General features: G+C 39.1%; 1 protein-coding gene across 2 annotated transcripts in view; it reads right to left on the minus strand.

Annotated features, from left to right (window-relative positions):
• Positions 1 to 24,631, minus strand: part of REC114 (REC114 meiotic recombination protein) — a 113,648-nt gene that overhangs the window by 22,150 nt on the left and 66,867 nt on the right. The gene's annotated exons all lie outside the window — the stretch shown is intronic.

Genomic DNA, 24,631 nt, shown 5'->3' on the forward strand with positions numbered 1-24,631 from the left:
ATCCTTGTAAGTAAAGGATTTCCATTATAAGAATTTATTAACTTATCTGACACGTCTAACTACACAGAGTTCTCTTCATGAGAATCTCATTTTCCGATTCCTACAAATGGAAAAATCGAAGCAACTTGTTTTTGGATGCTGAATGTCTAGTTCTTCATTTCAATCTGAAAGAAGAAAAGGCAAAGAGGGCAGTAGAGGGCACACTAGTCTCAAAAGAGAGATGGCAGTTAGATCTTTATGGTAGAAAGATGAACTTTTTCTGCAGCTTATTAACAGCAAACAATTGATTATTTAACCATTATGGTCACTCATAAGCTCCAATTATGTCAGTGGATTTCCTCAGTTAAGAAGCCTGTCAAGTTAGAATGTGTTAGGCTCCACTAATACTAATCCAGGGAACTGAAAATCTAGCAGTATACAAATCCTGCCTACACTGCCTGTCTACCTTGTAGTGTTAATCCACCAGAGCCAGGGAAGGCTGCTGGAAGAATCTGAGAAAACTCCTACTTTTAGAAAACAAAAGAAAATGTCCCTTATAAATAATGAACCCTCATAGAGTCTCTCTTCCTAAATCTGTATCTGGTGAAACCACAACTTCCAGAGAAATGGAGAGCCCGGGAAAACTGTGTGTTAGTTAATTCCTTGGCATTTTCATTTGAAAAAGAAAAAAAAAAAACATGCTGATTCTAAGAGTTTCATCATTAGTTAGTAGCTTTTATTTTTTTAGTGAAAAAAGGCAAACCATCTGTGATTCCTTAAAACTCAGAATTAGCAAAAAGAAATGTGTTCACTATCAGATCCTAAACATGTAGATACTGTAGTGTAAAACAGCAGTATACGAAGACCCTGGCACTCACACGCATTGTTGGTGGAAAGTGCAAACTGGTACAACTCTTACGGAGGATGATTTGGCAATATCAGGATTACCAACACAGTACTCTCTAACCCAGCAACTCCAATCCTGGGAATTCATTTCACAGATCAATCTGCACACATGGAAAGTGATGCATGGACAAGGTTAAGCATTTCTGCATTTCTAACAGTAAAAGACTGGAAGCAATTCAAGTATACATCAACAGTGGGCTGGTTCAATATGGTACTCTACAACAGAATACTATACAACTGTACAAAAATAATGCTCTATATCAGTGCTGTTCAGTAGAAATATAATTTGAGCCACATATGTAATTTTACATTTTCTAATAGCCACATTTTATAAGAAGTTGGTAAAATTTTAATATTTTAATTAACTTAATATGTCAAAACGTGTCAACATGTAAACACTGTAAAACATTACGGCAGTGTAAAAAAAATGAAACTAAGTCTCTGAAACCCAGTGTGTTTTACACTTAACACCACATCTTAATTTGGATACTGCATTTTTGATGGCTGAAGTGAAAGGTCATTCTACCAAAATAATGTTTAATGGGAAAATAATTTACACTGCTTCCATTTTAAAATCTAAATTTAAATTTAAATTCTGGTTTTCATTTCACATTTCGAGTGCTCAGTAGCCACTTACGGCCAGTCTGTTGCTGCCTTCTCAGTGTAGTTCTACAATACGTACTAATCTCTAAGGTATATTGTTCAGCAAAAAGCAAGTGACAGAACAGTGTCCACAATATAGTACATTTTGATAAGAAAAGGAGGAAACATACAAAGTATATTCTTATTATTTGCTTATATTTACATTAAAAAGAAACTGGAAGGATTAGTATAGACTAAGAAAAAAAGCTATCTGTACAGAGTGGGAGTAAACAGTGCAGATGGGGGCAGGGGCTGGAGTAAGATTTTTTACTCTATGTCTTTTTTTGAAAAAATATTTATATTTTGGGAAAGTGCAAGTGGTGGAGGGGCAGAGAGAATGGGACAGAGGCTCTGAAGCAGGTTCTGCGCTGACAGGCTGACAGCAGTGAGCCCGATATGGGGCTCAAACTCACAAACTGTGAGTTCATGACTTTAAGCCGAAGTTGGGCGCTCAACTGACTGAGCCACCCAGGTGCCCCTACTCTATGTCTTTTTATATTGCTTTGTGTTTTGAACTACATAAGCCTGTTAAGCATTTATGTGGGAATATCTGTGAAAACAAGGACACCCATTCCAATACGGCAAAAACTCAAGGAAGAGGTAGAAGACCTAAAGAAATGATAAATCCATGGGAACTCTGTACGATTTTTATAACTTTTCTGTAAATCCCAAACTATTCTAGAATAAAAAGCTGATTAAAAAAAAAAAAAGAAAGAAATGAACAGCTCTTGGCCCTGCCCTGATCTCACCTGTTCCTGTCTCTAGTGCAGTTTGGGCTCTAAGGGACATCTTCACTGGACTGCTCCACAGATCTCTCCATGTAAGCTTGTCCAGCTGGATCTCAACAGTTGTCCTCTGCACACATTGCCATTCCTACACGGTGTTGCCTTAGTAAATGGCATCATGCACACCTGCCTGTCACCCAAACGATCACTGGGCATCATGCTTGACTCCTCCTTTCCTCACTCCTCCCTCAACACCAAGAAGTCCTCCAAGATCCTACCCCAAACAGCTTCCTCACCCACCATTCTCCCCACGTACACTGCCACTGCTGCAGCAGGCCACCACCAATTGTCCCCAGAATTGCCACACGATCCTTGGATCTGGTCCCCAGATCCCCTGGTCCCCTAGAAATTAGGTCCAGGCCTAGTTTCTCCATCTATTTGTGCTACTGCCAGAATAGTAATTTGTAAAACAAGCATCAGATGAAGTCATTCCCTTTCGATGCCACCGCCTCATCATCCCCTCCCTCACCGCTTGCAAGAAGCACCTGCCAGATAGAGTTCAAATTCCTCAGTGCATGTAAATTTCTAACATTTGGCTTCTGCCTTTCATGTGTGATTATTTCCTTCAATTCTCATCTAAACGCTGTACCGGAGCCCATACAAAGGTCCCTGAAGTTCTGCAAATGCGCCATGCTCCTCACACCTGGATTTTGTTGTACAGCTCTCTTCTGAAATGGCTTCCTTTTTCATTGATTTTTGAAAACTCAGCTTTATCTCCACAATTCCCCGAGACTAAGCTGGCTGACCTCAGAATTCCGTGCTCTCAAAGGATCTTGTACTTACCTCATAAGTGGTTATATTTCATAGACTGAGGAGGAATCTCTGAGCAGGCAAGGCAGGTTCTAGAATGTGTCTCATTACCCCCTTGAGATCCCAGCAACTAGCACAATGTTTAGCAAATGCTACTGGATCCACCCCAGTGGCCGCTCCACTTAGGACTCCGTGCAGTGGCCATGTGGGGAAAAGTGGTGTCTCCTCCCTGACAGTGTCTCTCATTCGAGCCATGTTAGAGCCCTTCATAAAACCTGTACAAACCATTTGCCTTAGAACTTTGTATATGTCTTCTCTCTGCCTCTCCCCCTGATGTTTTTTCTAATTAACCTCCAATCATTATTCATTTCATCCCTAACCTCACTTGGGTCACGCTGTTAGACTTTCTCATAGCACACACAGCACTGATCACAGTTGGTGTGTCTGTAGTGATTATTTGCTTTATGTCTATTTTTTCCCTCATTGTAAGCCCCATGCAGGCAGGGGCTATATTTGTTTTTTGCTCACTACTGGATATATACCACCCATAATAGTGTTTGACACTGGAAGATGCTTCAGCGAGTTTTCAGTGAATGAAAGAATGAAGCTCTTTCTTAAAATTAACAGAATATTTCATGCCAGTATTTCTTGGGAACAATGAAGCGCATACATTTATTACCTGTCCAATGATGCAGAACTTCTTACTTTTATTTGACTCATACCAATCTTGTTGAAGATTCAAAAAGTGCTTTTTCATCCTAATGTTTTGGGCTTTAATAAAGAAGCCTGTGTACCTAACCACTTGCCATTCATATATTCCTAGATTTTAATAATGCATCTCCCTGTCTCTGAAAATCCACCTCTTTGAATCTCCTTTAAGGCTTATCCATCTGATAAATTCAGTTTAGCTCAACTGATAGCTCCTGTATGCAGCCTCTCCTGACTTTCTCAGATAGTTAAGTAAACCTGCTCTGTGCACCTACAGCACACTGTACCAGCTGCTACTAAAGGCTCACCATCACTGAGCTCTACTACGGCTGACTACTGTGCTATAGGTTAAAAAGACACAGAAGCTGCCTAAGGGCAGGGGAGAATGCATCAGAATCACCCAGGGAGCTGCTCCTCCTGGTGCTCAGGATACTGTTCCATCACCTGGTCAAAAACCACTGCCATAAGAAGCCACTGCTACCTGAAGAGAGTCTGCCATATCCCTTTGAAGTGCTGGGTGGTGGAAAATGGTTAGGAATTAATAGCATAGGGTAAGAGGGGGAAAAAAAGAGGAGTACTCTAGGAAATGCAAAATTTACCACCGTCGAAAGAATAGAGCCAAAACTAAGAAGTCATGTCTAAGATAGAGGCATGCAGAAGCTAAAGGGAATAAGACTTTCAAATAGAGAATGATCGACAGTGTCAGGTGATGCACAGGGATGGAGTGAAAATAAGGGCTATGAAGTCTGCACTGAATTCAGCAGGTGGGACTAGATGCTACTAGGTCTGTGTATGTGTCACTCTACCTCACTCTCCTTCTAGATCCCACTTTATTGCAAACTCCATGAGACCAAGAATTGTTTCATTCATCTTTGTATCTTGTGTGTCTATTGAATTAAAAAAGGAGTGCCAATCTCTGGCCCCCTCACCCCTGCCATGTCCTCTGATCATCCTGTAGCCTATTCCTTCCTGCTGTCCAGCTCCAGCACAGTCTCTCTGCAGTGGCACAAAGCCACATGATTCCAAGGGGCACCATACCACACTTTTGTATATATAAACAGTACCGCAAACTTTGATTTTCAAGTATTATAAATTACAAAGTTCATTTCTAGATTTTAGTTATCTACCTTCTCCTTGGCCTCCATTACCATAAATAATTAACAGTTACCAGAAAGGAAGCCAATCAAAAGAAAGTAAAAAGGAACTAATTAATGGAGAGGTCAGAGGTAGACAATGTGATATCCAAGAATGATGGCGGGGGGTGGGGGGGGAGAGGGTGGGAACCTACACCTTCACCCTGACTAAACTGTTTCCCTTGCTGTTGATTCTATTACTGAACTAGTTTCGTTAGTGGTTCAGACTCCTCTCAGGTCTGAGCAGGCAAGCCATGAGGGCATCATGGGGGTCGTCGCATTTAGCTACGTAAATTAGCTTTCAAACCATGCCAGATATGATCATAAGTGCTGTGAAGGAACAGCATTTTACTTTTATGGAAGTAACAAAAAATGCTCACACCTGCTACAAATACTCTGATTCAGAGGAAAACAGCAGAGGAGAATATGGTTACAAAAATAACTCCATCGATGACTAACCATTAGACAACCTACCTAGTCCTTAACCCCAGAACACCCAAAGGGCTTCTTGATGAATGTGAGGTGTTTAGGTGCCAGGTGATGTATTTAAAAACTAGATCCTGTCTTAAATTTCAGAGTTGTGTTTCTGACTCACTTTGCCTGGAGCTCAAGGTCTGTGAGGTTCAAGTTACATTGAAGATAGGAAAAAAATATCCATGATACAAGAGCCGCTACAAAATATGAAGATGACAATGTGCACAGAGAAGAAAGCAAGAAAAAGAACTGGGATCTTTAAAAATTAATTTTTCGGGGGGCGCCTGGGTGTCTCAGTCGGTTAAGCGTCCCGACTTCAGCTCAGGTCACGATCTCACGGTCCGCGGGTTTGAGCCCCGCGTCGGGCTCTGGGCTGATGGCTCAGAGCCTGGAGCCTACTTCCGATTCTGTGTCTCCCTCTCTCTCTGCCCCTCCCCCGTTCATGCTCTGTCTCTCTCTGTCTCAAAAATAAATAAACGTTAAAAAAAATTTTTTTTAAATTAATTTTTCGGGACACCTGGGTGGCTCAGTCGGTTAAGCATATGACTTTGGCTCAGGTCATGATCTCACGGTCTGTGAGTTCGAGCCCCGCGTCAGGCTCTGTGCTGACAGCTCAGAGCCTGGGGCCTGCTTCGGACTCTGTGTCTCCCTCTCTCTCTGCCCCTCCCTTGCTCATGCTCTGCCTCTCTCTGTCTCAAAAATAAATAAAAACATTAAAAATTTTTTTTAAATAAAAATTAATTTTTCAATAATCATAACCAATTACTTATTAAGCTAATAAAAGGGAAAAGATAAAAAACATCTGGTTTGAGGATTACAATTTTAAATTATTTTTTAATTTGGGGCACCTGGGAGGCTCAGTCGGTTAAGCATCTGACTTCAGCTCAGGTCATGATCTCCCAGTCCATGAGTTCGAGCCTGCTGACAGCTCAGAGCCTGGAGCCTGCTTCAGAGTCTGTGTCTCCCTCTCTCTCTGCCCCTCGCCCCACTCGCGCTCTGTCTCTCTCTCTCTCAAAAATAAACAAACATTAAAAAATAATTTTTAATTCAAGTATAATTAACATACCATGTTACATTGGTTTCAGGTATACAATATGATTCAACAATTCTGTACATTACTCAGCGACTATCAAGATGAGTGTACTCTTAATCCTCTTCAACTATTTGCATCCCCCCATCTCCCCATTGGCAGCCATCTGCTTGTTCTCCGTATTTAACAGTCTGTGTTTTTGTCTTTTCTTTCTTTGTTCATTAGTTTGTTTCTTAAATTTCACATGAGTGAAATCATTTGGTTTTTGTCTTTGTCTTATTTCACTTAGCATAATACTCTGCAGGTCCATCCATGTTGTTGCAAATAGGAAGATCTCATTCTTTTATGTGGCTGAGAAATATACCATTGTGTATATATATATACCACTTCTTTATCCACTCACTTATTGATGGACACTTGGGCTGCTTCCATAACTTGGCTATTGTAAAGCCACAATAAACATAGGGGTGCACATACCCCTTCAAATTACTGTTTTCATATTCTTTGGGTAAATACCCAGTAGAGGAATTACTGGGTCTTATATTAATTTTTAATTTTTTGAGAAATCTCCATACTGTTTTTCACAGTGGCTGCACCAGTTTGCATTCCCACCAACACTGAACCAGGGTTCCTTTTTGTCCATATCCTTTTTTGTTTTTCTTTTGTTTTTGATTTTAGCTATTCTGATAGGTGTGTGGTGATACTTCACTGTAGTTTTGATTTGCATTTCCCTAATGATGAGTAATGCTGAGCATCTTTTCATGTGTCTGTTGGCCATCTGTGTCTTCTTTGGAAAAATGTCTGTTCCTGCCTTCTACCCATTTTTAAATTGGATTATTTGGGGGGGGGTTGGTGTTGAGCTGTACACGTTCCTTATACATTTTGGATTTTAACCTCTTATCAGATATGTCTTTGCAAATATCTTCTCCTATTCCATAGGTTGCCTTTTAGTTTTGTTGACTGTTTTCTTTGCTGTGCAGAAGCTTTTTGTTTTGATGTAGTCCCAATAGTTTCATTTTGCTTTTGTTTCTCTGGCCAAAGGAGGCACATGCAGAAAAATGTTGTTATGGCCAAGGTCAGATAAATTATTGCCTTTTCTCTCTTCTAGGATTTTTATGGTTTCAGGTCTCTCATTTAGGTCTTTAATCCATTTGAGTTTATTTTTCTGTATGGTATAAGAAAGTGGTCCAGTTACACTCTTTTGCATGTAGCTGTCTAGTTTTCCCAGCACCATTTATTGAAGCTGATTTTTTTCCCAATGCATATTCTTGCCTCCTTTGTCCTAGATTAACTGACCATAAAAACGTGGGTTTATTTTTGGGCTTTCTATTCTGTTCCAATGATCTATGTGTCTATTTTTGTGCCAGTTACTATACTATTTTGATTACTATAGCTTTGTACTGTACCATGAAATCTGGGATTGTGATACCTCCAGCTTTGTCCTTGTTCAAGATTGCTTTGGTTATTCAAGGCCTTTTGTGGTTCCATACAAATTAGGATTACTTCCTAGTTACGTGAAAAATGCTGTTGGTATTTTGATAGAGATTGCATTAAATCTGTAGATTGCTTTGACATTTTAACAGTATTTGTTCTCCGAATCCATGAGCATGGAATGTCTTCCCATTTGTCTGTGTCATCTTCAGTATCTTTCATCAATGTTTTATAGTTTTCAGAGTACAAGTCTTTCACCTCCTTGGTTAAAGTTTATTCCTGGGTAGTTTATTATTTTTGGTGCAATTACAAATGAGATTGTTTTCTTAGTTTCTCTTTCTGCTGTTTCATTATTAGTGTCTAGAAATACAATGGATTTATGTATATTAATTTTGTATCCTGCATCCTTACTGAGTTCATTTATCAGTTCTAGTAGGTTTTTTGGAGGAGTCTTTAGGGTTATCTATCTATCTATCTATCTATCTATCTATAGTGTCATGTCATCTGCAAATAGTGATAAATTTACTTCATCCTTACCAACGTGGATGCTTTTTATTGCTTTTTCTTGTCTGACTGCTGTGGCTAGGACTTCCAGTACCATGTTGAATAAAAATATTGACAGTGGGCATCCTTGTCTTCTTGTTCCTAACCTTAGGGGCAAAGCTCTCAGTTTTTCACCATTGAGTATGATGTTAATTGTGGGTTTTTCATAGATGGCCTTTATTATGTGGAGGTATGTTCCCTCTAAACCTACTTTGTTGAGAGCTTTTATCATGAATGGATGTTGTACTTTGTCAAATGCTTTTTCTGAATCTGCTGAAACGATCATATGGCTTTTATCCTCTTATTAATATGATGTATCATGTTGATTGATTTGTGAATACTGAACCACTCTTGAATCCTGGGAATAAATCCCACTTGACTGCGGCAAATAATTTTTTTTTAATGTACTGTTGGGTTCAGTTTCCTAATATTTTGTTGAGGATTTTTGCATCCATGTTCATCAGAGATATTGGCCTGTACTTCATTTTCAGCAGTGTCTTTATCTGGTTTTGGTATCAGGGTAATGCTGGCCTCACAGAATGGCCTTTGTCTTATATTTTTTGGAATAGTTTGAGAAGAATAGGTATTATCTCCTCTTTAAATGTTTGGTAGAATTCACCTGTGAAGCCATCTGGTCTTGGACTTTGGTCTGTTGGGAGTTTTTGGTTACTGATTCAATTTCATTGCTGGTAATTGGTGTGTTCAAATTTTCTATTCCTTCCTGATTCAATTTTGGAAGGTTATATGTTTCTAGGTATTTATCCATTTCTTCTAGGCTGTCCAATCTGTTGACATATAATTTCTCATAATATTCTCATAATCCTTTGTATTTCTGTGGTGTTAGTTGTTATTTCTTCTCATTCCTTTCTGATATTGAGTCCTCTTTTTCTTTTTAATGACTGACTAAAGGTTTATCAATTTTGTTGCTTTTTCAAAGAATCAGCTCCTGGTCTACTGTTCCTACTTTTTGTCTACTCTTTTTTTATTTCCTTCCTTCTACTGGTTTTGGGTTTTGTTTTTTCTAGCTTCTTTAGGTGTAAGGTTAGGTTATTAAAGATTTTTCTTGCTTTTTGAGGTAGGCCTATATTGCTATAAACTTCCCTCTTAGAACCACTTTTACTGCATCCCAAAGATTTTGGACCATTGTGTTTTAATTTTCACTTGTCTCCATGTACTTTTTGATTTCCTCTTTGATTTCTTGGTTGACCCATTTATTATTTTATAGCATGTTACTTAACCCCACTGTATTTATGTTCTTTCATATTTTTTTCTTGTGGTTTATTTCTAGTTTCATAGTGTTGTGGTTAGAAAAGATGCATAATATGACTTCAATCTTTTTGAATTTGTTGAGTCTTGTTTTGTGGCCTAATAGTTCATTTATTCTGGAGAATTCTCCACAAGCACTTGAAAAGAATGTGTATTCCACTGTTTTACGACAGAATATTCTAAATATATCTTAGAACTATCTGGTCCAAGGTGTCATTCAAAACCACCGTTCCCTTGTTGATTTTCTATTTGGATGATCTGTCCATTGATGTGAGGTGTTAGTGTCCCTTACTATTACTGTATTACTATTGATTGCTTCCTTTATGTTTATGTATGTGGCTTTTTCCCATGTTGGGTGCATAATTGTTTACAATTACTATATCATGTTGAATTGTTCCCTTTATGATTATGCAGTGTCCTTGTCTCTTATTACAGTCCTTATTTTAAAGTCTATTTTGTCTGATACAAGTACTGCTACCCTGGTTTCTCTTCACTTACATTTGCATGATAAATGCCTTTCTATCACTTCACTTTCAGTCTGCAAGTGTATTTTAGGTCTCAAATGAGTCTGTTGTAGGTAGCATATAGATGGATCTTCCTTTTTTATCTATTCCGTTACACTGTATCTTTTGATTGGAGCATTTAGTCCATTTAAACTCAAAGTAATTATTGATAGGGGTACCTGGGTGGCTCAGTTGGTTAAATGTCCGACTTAGGCTCAGGTTATGAACTCATGGCTAGTGAGTTTGAGGCCCCACATCGGGTTCTGTGCTGACAGCCTGGAGCCTGCTTCAGATTCTATCTCCATCTCTCTCTGCCCCTCCCTTACTCACACTCTCTCTCTCTCAAAAATAAACATTAAAAAATTAAATCAAAGTAATTATTGATACGTACATACTTATTGCCATTTTGTTATTTGTTCTGTAGTTGTTTTGTAATTTTTCTCTACTCCTTTCTTCTCTTGTTCTCTTTCACAGTTTTGCTGCCTTTCTTTAGTGATATATGTAGATTCCTTTCTAATTTTTGCCTGCTATTGGTTTTCGATTTGTGTTTACCATTAGGTTTACATCTTGTGCAAACAGGAGTCTATATTAAGTTGATGGTCGTTTAAGTTTGAACCCACTCTAGAAGTCTTAAATTTTTACTCCTCTTCCTACTGCCTCCACATTTTAGGTATATGGTGTCATACTTCATGTCCTTTTATTTTGTGAATCCCCTAATTTTTATTGACATATTTAATTTTACTCGTTTTGTGCTTCCTACCTTTCTGACTCATAATTATGGTCTTTCCTTTCCACTCAAAGAATCCCTTTTAACATATCTTGTAAGACTGGTTTAGTGGTGATGAATTTCTTCAATTTTGTTTGGGAAACTCTTGATCTCTCCTAGTCTAAAAGATAGCCTTGCTGGATAGATTCTTCGTTGCAGGATTTTTTTTTTTCTTTCTTTCAGTACTTTGAATAGATCATGCCACTCCCTTCTGGCCTGCAAAGTTTCTGTTGAAAAATCAGCTGATAGTTTTATGGGGCTTCCCTTGTATGTAACTGTTATCTTTTGCTGCTTTTAAAATTCTCTCTTTATCATTACTTTTTGCCATTTTAATTACTATGTGTCTTGTTGTGGACCTCTTTGGTTTGATTTTGTTAGGGTATCTCTGTTTCTCCTGGATCTGGATATCGGTTTCCTTCCCCAGACTTGAGAAATTTTCTTCAAATAAATTTTCTGCTCCATTTTCTCTCTTCTCCTTCTGGGATCCCTATAATAAGAATGTTATTATGCTTGATGGTGTCAGAGTTCCCTTAATATATTCTCATTTTTTATTACCCTTTTTTCTTTCTCTTGTTCAACTTGATTGCTTTCCATTACTGTGTCCTCCAGATTGCAGATCTGTTCTGCTTCCTCTAGTCTACTATTTATTCCATCTAGTGTAGTTTTAATTTCAGTTACTGAGTTCTGCATCTCTGATTCTTTGTTATGTTTTCTGGTTTTTTGTTGAGGGTCTCATTGAGGTCTTCCACTCTTTTCTTAAGTCCATTGAGTATCTTTATGACCATTACTTTAAATTCTCTATCAAGCATACTACTTATCTCCATTTTGTTTAACACTCTTGCTGTGATTTAAAAAAAATTTTCTTTAATGTTCATTTATTTCTGAGAGACAGAGAGAAACAGCATGAGCAGGGAAGGGGCAGAGAGGGAGGGAGACACAGAATCCAAAGCAGGCTCCAGGCTCTGAGCTGTCAGCACAAAGCCCAATGCGGGGCTCGAACTCACAAACTGCAAGATCATGACCTGAGCTGAAGTCAGATGCTTAACCAACTGAGCCACCCAGGTGCCCCAATCTCTTGCTGTGATTTTTGTCCTGTTCTTTCATTTGGGACATATTTCTCTGCCTCCTCATTTTGCCTAACTCTCTGTGTCTATGTGTTAGGAAAGTCAGCTATGTCTTCAGCTCTTGAAAGTAGTGGCATTGGGGGCCTGGCTGGCTTAGCTGGTGAAGCATGTGACTCTTGGTCTCAGGGTTGTGAATTTAAGCTCCATACTGAGTGTGGAATTACTTAAAAATAAAATCTTAAAAAAAGAAGTAGTAGCTTTATGAAGAAGTCCTGTAGTGCCCTGCAGTGCAATGTTCCTTGTTCACCAGAAACTGGCACTGTAGGGGTGTCTCCTGTATGTGTTGCATGTGTGTCCTACTGTTGTGGCTAAACCACTTTTGCTTTTAGTCCAGTTGTCTTCAGTGGCTCTCTCTGCCTGTGTGGGGAGGGTTTGATCCCTGTGTTGTCAGTGGGCCAGTATGGGAGCACCTGGGGCTTCAGTTGGATCAGACCAGGCATCTTTCAGAGCTGTGGTCACAGTGAACTTCAGGCCACTCTTCCTGTGTTGTGCCCCAGGAAGCTTTCATTGATGGGCAGGGCCTATGGTCAGACCAGATGTCTTCCCAGCACACTGCTGGGGCTATGAACTGGTATATGTGGTTATCTTCCTCTCTCTCCAGGGTAGGCGTCATTTTGGAGTGGTACTGGCCCTGTCAGGGCTGCTTATACTCTGCTCCACTTGTGGCACCACTTTGAACTTCTGCTGAGGGTGGGTTGGAGGCCCACAAAACATGGGGACAGGGTACACAGTGTTAGCAAAGTTTGCGCAGGTGGGCTATGAGAGGGGACCTGTAGCTGCTTTGGAGAACTGCTGAGGATGGGTTGGGGGGGGGGGCAGGCCTGCAGAAGAGCAAGGGGACAGGGCATGCTATTAACAAACTATGTGGAGAGTGTTCATGCTACACTGGTCCCTTCATGTGTCCATGTATCTAGGCTGGGGTGAATAGGAGGGAAATGGCACCATTAGCTCTTGCTCTTAGAAAAGTCTCCTAAACGTCTCTGTCCCTCCAACACGTTTTGAGATTGGTAAATAAATTTCCCTCCCATTTTACATCCCACCCAGGTGTTCTTCAAACTGCTGCTTCTATGCTATATTTCAGTGGAACTGTTTGTTGTGCTCTTTAAGGGTGAGGACTCAGTTTCCTAATGCCCTCTGAGTCTCCCAAGGTCCATCCTTGGGATTTTTTTTTTTTTTTTGGTGTCTTTAAAAAAATTTTTTTAAACAATTTTTTAATTTATTTATTTTGAGGGAGGCAGAAAGAGAGAGAACAAGCAGGGAGGGGCAGAAAGAGACAGAGAATCCCAAGCAGGCTCCACACTGCCAGCAAGGAACCTGACATGGGACTTGAACTCACAAACTATGAGGTCATGACTGAACCTCAATCAAGAGTCAGATGCTCAACTGAATGAGCCACCAGGCACCCCTCACTTATTTTTAAAGTTCTAGGTGTTAAGCTCCATTGACTGTCAGAACTCACAAAATTAAGCCCCTCTGGATTTCAAAGCCAAATGTTATGGAAATTCATCTTCTCAGCACAGGTCCCTATCTATGCCCAGGGTGCCTGGTGTGGGGTCTGCTCCTCTCCCCTCTCTGTGCCAACAGCATGCCTCCCTCCCGCAGATAGTCTCACAGGTTAGTTTGGTTCCCAACTGTGTCTCCACCCTTCCTATCCTTTATGATGTGGCCTCTCTTCTCTACATTTAGCTATGGAGAATCTATTCTGCCAGACTTTGGGTCATTTTCTGGGTTGTTTACACCAATGTGGGTGTTATCTAGGCATTTCCATGGGACAAGGTGAGCTTAGGACCCTCCTACCCTGCCCTACATCTACTCCTGTAAGTCCCTCTATCTTCATTTGAGGAACCTCCATACTGTTTTCCATAATGCGTGCACCAATTTGCATTCCTTGATGATTAGATTTTTAACTTACATTTGAATGTGGATGTTTCCCCTACATTCAGAAATATACAATATTGTGCCTACAGAAGAAATAATTGTCTTATTTGGAAGGAACTACTCCACACTTAGCATGAAGATAAACAAACCATATCATGTCTCAGACTGAGACAGTTCAAATGAACATGCCCATTCTGTAACTTACTTTAAAGTTATATTTTTCCTGATTTATAAGAGCTATAAACAGTTTGCTTTCATACTGAAACACAGGCTGTTTGGAAGGCATATAGCAAATAAAAACTAATGAATAATGTCAATAAAATAGTAGGAGTTACTATATTTTGAAATCTTTAACATCTAGAAATCAAATATGCTATGAAGTGTCACAATTTGTTCCAAAAATATTAATGAAAAATCTATTATGTGCCAGGTCCTATGATTAGCACTAGGCATCAAAGTCAAATAACACATGATCCCTGCCCTCAGCGACTCATAGGGAAATCAAACAATCATTTAACAGTAACAATCAATGTGGTAAATCCCATGTTTCTGCAGAAGCACAGAAAAGAGGCATTAGATTACAAGGCCCAGAGGATATGGCCCTTGAATCAATTTTTTAAAAACTTCTATTTTGAAATAACTGATTTATTTTTAAGTCTGTAACGTGGATTTTCAGACATTCACAACACTAAACAGTAAAACAGTATAATGAACCATCATGCACTCATCTTTCAGTCTCAACAATTTTCATAACATGGCCAATCGTTTACACCCACACCCAATAACTCCCACTCCTCAGATTATTTTGAATCAATTCCAGATATTCTGTAATATTCTGTAAATATTTCAGAATATACCTCTAAAAGCTAAGGACTCTTCCTAAAACATAACCACAAAATGGTTATCATAACTTTAAAAATGAACAATTCCTTAATATCAAATATATTTGTCAATGTTCACATTTCTCTATTTTTTTTTTACAAGACTATTTTTAAGTAAACTCTACATTCAACATGAGGCTCAAACTCACAACCCCACTATCAAGAGTCGCATGCTGAGCCGGCCAGCCATCCTGATTTTTTTTGATTAGGGATCCAAATAAGATTCATATCTTGTAGTAACTGGTACATTTCTTAAGTGTCTTTCAAACTGTTGGTTCTTCCTTTTATCTCTTTTGTTCCCTTACATTTTTTTGTTGAAGAAACTGGGTCATTAGTCCTCTAGATCAGGGATCAGTAATTTTTTTTCTGTGAAGGGCCAGTGAGGAAATATTTTAGGCTTTGTAGGCTTTATAGTCTCTGTTGCAGTTACAACTCTACCACTGTAGCATGAACGTGGCCACAGACAACACATAAACAAATGAACATGGCTGTGTTCCAACAAAACTTTATTTGTGGACACTGAACTTTGAATTTTATTTAATTTTCACATTTCATGATTTTTTTCAACCATTTAAAAATGTAAAAATTTTTAAATTTTTAAATTTTACATTTAAAAATGTAAACTATTCCTACTTCATAAGCCATGCAAAAACAGGCAATGGGCCAGATCTGTCCCATGGGCCAAAGTTTGCCAAATCCTACTCTAGAGTTGTCCTCACTAAATTTTGCTATTGTATCCCTATGGTGTCTTTTAATACATGATTGTGATTTAATATGTGATTGTAATACGTAATTGTGATTGGTAAACTGGTGGACCAGTAAGCTTGATGAGATTCAGTTTGGATTTTTTTTTTCTTCAGATTTTGTGAGACTACCACCTAGATGGCCATGTGTGATTCTGTAGGAATGTCTTCTCTTCCTTTTTGTGAATTAGCAGCCATTGACCATCCCTGCCCAGACCCACTAATTTCATCAGTGGTTGCAAAGTGATGTGTTAGTTTTCCATTCATTCTTCACTCATTTATGAACTGAAGTACATCAGCAAAGAGAAACTTTGCCTAATCAACTACTTTGTCACTCTAGGTAAAAACAGAAAAGGCAGGATAAATGCTTGCTTCTTTCATTTGTCAGCTTTCAAAATAATGAGATGGTTCCTTGGTATACTCCAATAATAACAATGAGGGGATTTTTTTTTTTTTTAAGTATCATTTGAAACTCACAAATTCAAATATATTTGCTGTTTCAATTCACTGAACATGTATCATAAGCTAGGCTGCCTCCCTGTTTCCTCCTGCACTGATGGTGATATCACACAGGTCTTCAGCTGTCAGTGATTTAGCCTCCCCATTCATATTTGGAGGGTCAAAGAAACGCCTAGTCACCTAGTTTTGTTGTAGATGTTATCCATGGGTCTTTGGCTTTGTAGTCTTATTTGATCTATTTTTATAGGATGATTTGAGGAGATTCAAAAACTAGGATGCAATTTCTGGCCAAGAAAGAGTAAGAAGGTCAAAAATTATACTCCTGCCATAAACAACTAGAAAACAGGACAAACTATTAGAAACAGCTATTTTCAGACAATGGGAAGTAGGTAGTACAGGACTGTGATACTTCATAATTGGATAACAAATGAACTAAGCTCTAAGCAAATGGAGGGATATACATGTTCACAGACTGGATTATGATATTATTAAGATTCAATTCTCTCCTAGTTGATATATAGATATAGTGAAATCCCAATTAAAATCTTGCAGAAATTTTTAGAAATTAATAAGCAGATTCTAAAATTCATACAGAAATGCAAAGGACCTAGCCTAGCAAAAACAAGCTTGAAAACAGACAAAGTTGGAAGACTTACACCACCATCTTCAAGAGTATTATAAAACTAGAGTAATAAACACAACAAGATTTTGGCATAAGATTAAGAATATAGATCCTTGTCACAGAATAGAGTCCAGAAACAGACCCTTACATGCACAGGCAACTGATTTCAATAAAAGTGCCACAGTAACTCACTGAAGAAAGTACTGGGACTACAAAATTACTTATTTTGGGAGAAAAATAAACCTTGACTCTTACCCTCATTCTATACACAAAAATTAACTGAAAATAAATCATAAGCCTAAACATACTAGCTAAAACTATAAAACTTCTAAAATAAAATACAGGAAAGAATCTTTGCAACCCTGGGGTAGGCAAAGAGTTCTTACACAGGACACAAAAAGTACAAGCCATAGAAGAATCAATAGTTCATAAATTAGAATTCATGAAAATTTTAAATCTTTAGCTCTTTGAAAGACAATGTTAAGAAAATTAAAAAGTAAGCCATAAACTGGGAGAAAATATTCACAATACACATATCTGACAAAGGACTTAAATCCAGAATATATAAAGGGAGGGGAGACTGCCTTTTGAAGAACAAGTTATTGGGTAAAGAAGCAGGTGGTGCAACATGCACGAAGGCAGAGAATCAAGAAATAACAGGGCATGATTCAGAAAGTGCACACTGTTCCATAAATGGTGGGAGGAATTTGTGCATACGTGGCAATGCAAGGAGAGGAGGCTGCAGACAGAGGTAGGTTCTTTGAAAAGGGCCTTTTATGCTAAGCTTAAAGGTTTGTATGTATCAAAATGATCATACAGTTTTTCTATTTTCTGTCAATGTGGTAAAATACATTGATTTTTAAATATTAAACTACCCTTGCATACTTGATACAAACCTACTTTGCTGTAACACACTATCTTTTTTTATGTATACAATCTGCTAATATTGTGTTAAAGACTTTTACGCCATAAATAAGGTCACTAAGAGACTGGTCTGCAATTTTCCTTCCTTGCAAATTATTCTATAACTTCCTTCTTACAAGAAGAGGTAGGTATTACTCCCTCCTTTTCTGCTTTCTGGAAGAGTTTTGCAAGACTGGTGTTTCTTCCTTAAATATCTGAAAGAATTCACCAGATAAGTTATACAGCTTGAGGTTTTCTTTGTGGGAAGGTTTAAATAATGGAATCAGTTTTCTTAATAGACATTGTATTATGCAGATTTTCTATTCATTCTTCTGTTAGCTTTGGTAAGTTGTATTTTTTCAAGAAACTTGTGCATTTCATCCAAACAATCAAATGGCATGAAATAAAGATATTAAAAATATATCCTCTTTTACCTCTTTAATGTCTGTACACTCTACAGTGATATACCTCTTTTCATTCCTAATGTTATTTTCTCTATTTCTAAAAATCTGAGTATAGTTGACACAAAATGTTACATTAATTTCAGGTGTACAACGACTCTCTACTTAACGCTTTCCTCACTGCAAGTGGAGCAACCCTCCGTCACCATACGACACTATTACGACACCATTGACTATATTCCCCATGCTGTACCTTTTATTCCTGTGACTTATTCATTCCATAGCTAGTAGCCGGTATGTCCCACTCCTCTTCACCCATTTTGCCCATCCTCCCACAACCTCCCCCCTGCAACAATCAGTTTGCTCTCTGTTAAACTATAGGTCTGATTCTGCTTTTTGTTTGTTTATTCATTTGTTCTGTATTTTTATTTATTTTTTTTTTTTTTAAATTTTTTTTTTTCAACGTTTATTTATTTTTGGGACAGAGAGAGACAGAGCATGAACGGGGGAGGGGCAGAGAGAGAGGGAGACACAGAATCGGAAACAGGCTCCAGGCTCTGAGCCATCAGCCCAGAGCCTGACGCGGGGCTCGAACTCACGGACCGCGAGATCGTGACCTGGCTGAAGTCGGACGCTCAACCGACTGCGCCACCCAGGCGCCCCTGTTCTGTATTTTTAGATTCCACATATAAGTGAAATCATATATTTGTCTTTCTCTTTCTGACTTATTTTACTTAGCATAATACCCTCTAGGTCCATACCTGTTGTCACAAATGGTAGCATCTCATCCTTTTTTGTGGCTTAGTAGTAAAAGATGACACAGACAAATGGAAAGATATCCCATGCTCATGGATTGGAAAAATAATGTTAAAATGTCCATACCACCCAAAGCAATCTATATATTCAATACAATCCCTATGAAAATACCAACAGCATTTTTCACAAAACTATAAAAACTAATAATTAAATATGTATGAAACAACAAAAGGCCCTGAATAGCCAAAGAAAACTTGAGAATAAAGAACAAAGCTGGAGGTATCACAATCTCAGACTTCAAGATATACTACAAAGCTATAGTAATCAAGAGTATGGTACTGGCACAAAAATAGACACACAGGTCAACAGAACGGAATAGAGAGCCCCAAAATAAACCCATGTTTATATGGTCAACTAATCTACTAAAAAGGAGGTAAGAATATACAGTGGGAAAAAGAGAGTATCTTCAATAAATGGCGCTGGGCATGAGTGAAAAGAGGAATCATACCCTTTGAATCAACTGGAATCCTATACTTCACATCAGGATTGAATAGATATCACTGCAAAATGTTTATGAGGGATTGAATACTGTGAAATGTACTAAGTAAAATATACATCTAAAGAATACATTAAATAGATAGATAGATAGATAGACAGATAGTGTTGGGGGGAAACTGGAAAGCTATATACCAAAGGATGAAACTAGAGGTTCTGGTCAATGATGGCAATATAGGAAGATCCTAAACTCACATCTGGCACAGACACACCAAATCGATACCTATTTATAGAGTAATTCCTCTTGAAGAAGAACTGAGGGCTGACTCAACAGTTTCCGCACAACCAAAGAGAGACCACATGGAGAAGAGGAAGAGATGGAGATGTGGTAACAAAGGAACCTCCACCCCAAATGCTGCAAACTGCAATGGGAAGGGACAGCACTGAAAAGCCATAAGCAGATTTTCCTGCCTTGGGGCACAGAAAAAGAGCCACAATTTAAAAGAACAACTAGAATATAAAAGATCCAGCCCTAGAACTCTGCCAAACAGCTGAAGAGCTGCTGACACTCTCCAAGTTGGAGGGGCTGGTGAGCACCATGGTTTACTCACCCCTCTGCAACTTGAGGGCGTGGACAGGAGCAAGGTCCAGATCTAATGCCCCAGGACCCTAGCCCACACAGGCTCCAGCTATCCCATCAAGGCAGCCCCAGTGCAACACATCAGGACACCCCTGGGCAGCACTCACAGTTCCAGCCAATGTCAAGGTGACACAGGCACAAACTCCAACACTCCAGACCCATACCACGTCAGCTCCAGACAGCTTGCTGGGGCATCCCTGGAGCAGAGGACTCCGGGACCCCCTGGCTCACACTTACTTTAGCTCCATGCACTCTGTCAGGATGCCCTCTGTGCAGAATGCTCTGAGAACCTTCAGCCTGTGCCTGTATTGGTTTCATCCACCCTGCCAGGATAGCCCCTTTGTGGAGGGCCCAGGAACCCCTGGTCAGCTTCCCCACCAGGGCATCCCCTGCACAAAGCACCCCAGGACACCCCAGCCCATGCAGGTCTCAGCTTTAATTGCCCCACCAGGGCACCCCCTGCACTGAGAACCCTGAACATTTCAACTTGCACCCATTTCAGCTTCAGCTGTCCTCCCAGGGTACCCTCTGTAGGAAGAGCTCCAGAACCCCACTAGTCCATACCTACTTCAACTACAGCTGTCCTGTGAGGGCAATCCCAGTGTGGAGCACCCTGAGATCTCTGCAGTCACCCTGCCTTGGCTCTAGCTGTCCTTTCAGGTCACTCTCTATATGGAGAACCCCAGGATACTCTAGCTTACCTATTTCAGGTTCAGCTGTGCTCAAAGAACCCCAGGACCACCCCAGCCCACACCCACTTCATCTCTGGCCATCTCACTAGGGTGGCCCAGCATGGAGTGACCCAGAACCCCTGGTCCACACCAGACACAGCTCCAGCCAACCAGCCAAAGTCACCAGGCACACAGTCTACATGGAGAATCACCATACACAAGACCATTCCTTCAAGTTTAGAAGTAGCTGTTTTGCTTAATTTATAGAAACAAAAACAAAGTTAAACAAAACGGGAGACAGAAGAATATGCCCCATGTGACAGAATACGACAAAACTCCAGAAAAATAACTAAATGAAACAGAGATAGGCAATATGTCTGATAAAGAGTTTAACGATCATAAAGATGCTCACAACACTGCAGAGAAGAGTAAACTCAGTGAGAACTTCAACAAAGATATACAAAATATTAAAAGAACCAATCAGCTGAAAAATACAATAACTGAAATGAAAAATCCAGTAGCGGGAATCAACAGATTAGTGGATATAGAAGAACAGATTAGCAATCTGGAAGAAAAGGCAATGGAAAGAATCTAAGCTAAACAGAAAAAAAAAAGATCATTTTTAAAAATGAGGATAGCTTGGGGCGCCTGGGTGGCGCAGTCGGTTGAGCGTCCGACTTCAGCCAGGTCACGATCTCGCGGTCCGTGAGTTCGAGCCCCGCGTCGGGCTCTGTGCTGACAGCCCGGAGCCTGGAGCCTGTTTCAGATTCTGTGTCTCCCTCTCTCTCTGCCCCTCCCCCGTTCATGCTCTCTCTCTCTCTCTCTGTCTCAAAAATAAATAAACGTTAAAAAAAAAATTAAAAAAAAAAATGAGGATAGCTGGGATGCCTGCGTGGCTCAGTCAGTTGAGTGTCTGATTTTGGCTCAGGTCATGATCTTGTGGTTCATGGGTTTGAGCCCTGCATCAGGCTCCGCGCTGGTAGTATGGAGCCTGCTTGCGATTCTCTCTCTCTCTCTCTCTCTCTCTCTCTGCCCCTCCCCCAACTTTGGCTCTCTCTTTCTCTCTCTCAAAATAAATAAAACGAACTTTAAAAATGAGGATAGCAAAGGGATCCTTTGGATAACATCAAGTGAACAAACATTTGCATTAAATGGGTCCCAGAAGGAGAAGAGTGACAGAAAGGGGCAGAAAACTTATTTGAAGAAATGATAGCTAAAAATTTCCCTAACCAAGTGAAGAAAGCAGACATCAAGATTCAGGAATCACAGAGAGTTCCAAACAAGATGAACCCAAGGAGGTCTCCACCACAACACATGCAAATCAAAGTGTCAAAAGTTGAAGGTAAAGAGAGAACTTTAGAGGTGCCTGGGTGGCTAAGTTGGTTAAGCAACTCTTGGTCTCAGCTCAGGTCATGATCTCATGGTTCATGAGTTCAAGTCCTGCACTGGGCTCCCCTCAAAATAAATAAATAAATTAAAAAAATAAAAATTAAAACTTTTAAAAATTATTTATTAAATATTTTTATTTTTTGAGAGAACAGAGTATAAGCAGTGGAGGGCAGAGAGAGAGGGACAAAGGATCCGAGGCAGGCTCTGTGCTGACATGCTCACATGCTGACAGCAGTGAGCCTAATGTGGGGCTTGAACTCACTAACTGTGAGATCATGACCTGAGCCAAAGTCAGATGCTCAACTGACTGAGCCACCCAGGTGCCCCAAAACAGTTTTTTTAAAAAAAGAATTTTAAACAACAAACAAAACATTAAGTACAAAGGAAATACCACAAAGTTATCAGTTGATTTTTCTGCAGAAACACTGCAGGCCAGAAAGGAGTTGGCATGATATACTTAAAGATCTGAGAAGAAAAATCCAAAACCAAGAATATCTGGTGAAGTTATCATTCAGAATGGAAGGACACATAAAGAGTTTCCCAGACAAAAGTTAAGAGGAGTTCATCACCACTAAATGGGCCTTGCCATAAAGGCTAAAGGGACTTCTTTAAATGGAAAAGAAAAGGCCATAATTAGAAGAAAATTATGAATAAAAAGATGTAAAATATGACAACATATACAAATACATGAAGGAGGAAGTAAAAAAGAAGTCCTTTAAGAGTGTGTTCAAACTTAAATGACTATCAACTTAATATAAACTGCTATCTACTTAGGATCCTACATATGAAACTCATGGTAACCACAAACCCAAAACCTAATACATACACAAAAAATGAAGAGAAAGAAAGCCAAGCATAACACTACAGAATGTCATCAATCATAAGACAAGACAGCAAGAGATGAAAAACAGAGAACTATAAAAACAATTAACAAAATGGTGGTAAGTACATACCTATCAGTAATTACTTTAAATATAAATGGTCTGAATAATTAAAAGACACAGGGTGACTGAATGGATTTAAACAAAGAAAAAAAAAAAAACGCCAAGACTTAATCTATATGCTGCACACAAGAGACTCACTTCAGACCTAAAGATACATACAAGGGGTGCTTGGCTGGCTCAGTTGGTAGAGCATGCAACCCCCTTTATTTTTAAAAATTTTTTAACATGTATTTATTATTGAGAGACAGACACAGAATGTGAGCAGGGGAGGGGCAAAGAGAGGGGGAGACCCAGAATCTGAAGCAGGCTCCAGGCTCTGAGCTGTCAGCACAGAGCCTGATGCGGGGCTCAAACTCACAAACCGCGAGATCATGACCTGAGCTGAAGTTGGACGCTTAACCAACTGAGCCACCCAGGCACCCCAAGAGCATGCAACTCTTGATCTCAAGGTTACGAGTTCAAGCCCCACAGTGGGCATGGAGCCTACTTAAAAAAATAATAAAGACACATACAAACTAAAAGTGAAAGTATGGAAAAAGACACACCATGCAAATAACAGAAACAAAAAATAAAAACTACTGACCGATATCCCCAATGAACACAGACGCAAAAATCCTCAAATCCTCAATATTAGCAAACTACATTAAAAGGATCATTCACCACAATCAAGTGGGAGTTATTCTGGGGATATAAAGATGGTTCAGTATTTGCAAATCAATCAACATAATATACCACACTAACATAACAAAAAAGAAAAATCATATGATCATCTCAATAGATGCAGAGAAAGTATTTCACAAAATGCAACATCCATTCATGATGAAAACTCTCAATAGTGGTTTAAAGGGAACATACCGCAACATGATAAAGGCCATATATGACAAACTCACAGCTAACATCAATCATATTCAATGGTGAAAAGATGAAAGCTTTTCCTCTAAGATAAGGAATAAGACAAGGAGGCCCACTCTTGCCACTTTTATTCAACATAGTACTAGAAGTCCTAGTCACAGCAATCAGACAAGAAAAAAAAAAGGCATCCAAATTGGCAAGAAAAAAGTAAACCATCAGTATGTGCAGATGATATAATACTATACACAGAAAACCCTAAAGACTCTACCAAAAAACTATTGGAAATAATAAATGAATTCAGTAAAATTGCAAGATACAAAATCAAAATACATAGAAGTCAGTTGCACTTCTATACACTAATAATGAAGTAGCAGAAAGAGAAATTAAGAAAACAATCCCATTTGCAATTGTACCCAAAACAATAAAATACCTAGGAATAAACTTAACCAAGGAGGTGAAAGACCTGTACTCTGAAAACTATAAAACAAGAGTGAAAAAAATTAAAGAAGACACAAACAGATGGAATGATATACCATGTTCATGGATCAGAAGAATTAATATTGTTTAAATTGCCATACTACCGAAAGCAATCTATCGATTCAATGCAATCTCCATCAAAATACCAACAGTACTTTTCACAGAACTAGAGCAAATAATCTTAAAATTGTATGTAACCAAAAAAGACCTCAAATAGCCAAAGCAATCTTCAGAAAGAACAAAGCCAGAGGTATCACCAGCCCAGATTTCAAAACGTACTACAAAGTTGTAGTCATCAAAATAGTATGGTACCGACACAAAAACATACACACAGATCAATGAAACAGAAGCGGGTGCCCAAAAATAAACCCACGTTTTTAAAGTCAATTAATCTATGCTCAAAGGAGGCAAGACTATGCCACAGGGAAAGGACAGTCTTCAATAAATGGTGCTGGAAAAACTGGGCAGCTATATGAACAA

Source organism: Lynx canadensis, chromosome B3 (assembly GCF_007474595.2).
Source record: "Lynx canadensis isolate LIC74 chromosome B3, mLynCan4.pri.v2, whole genome shotgun sequence".
In the NCBI taxonomy this organism is placed as follows: Eukaryota; Metazoa; Chordata; class Mammalia; order Carnivora; family Felidae; genus Lynx; species Lynx canadensis.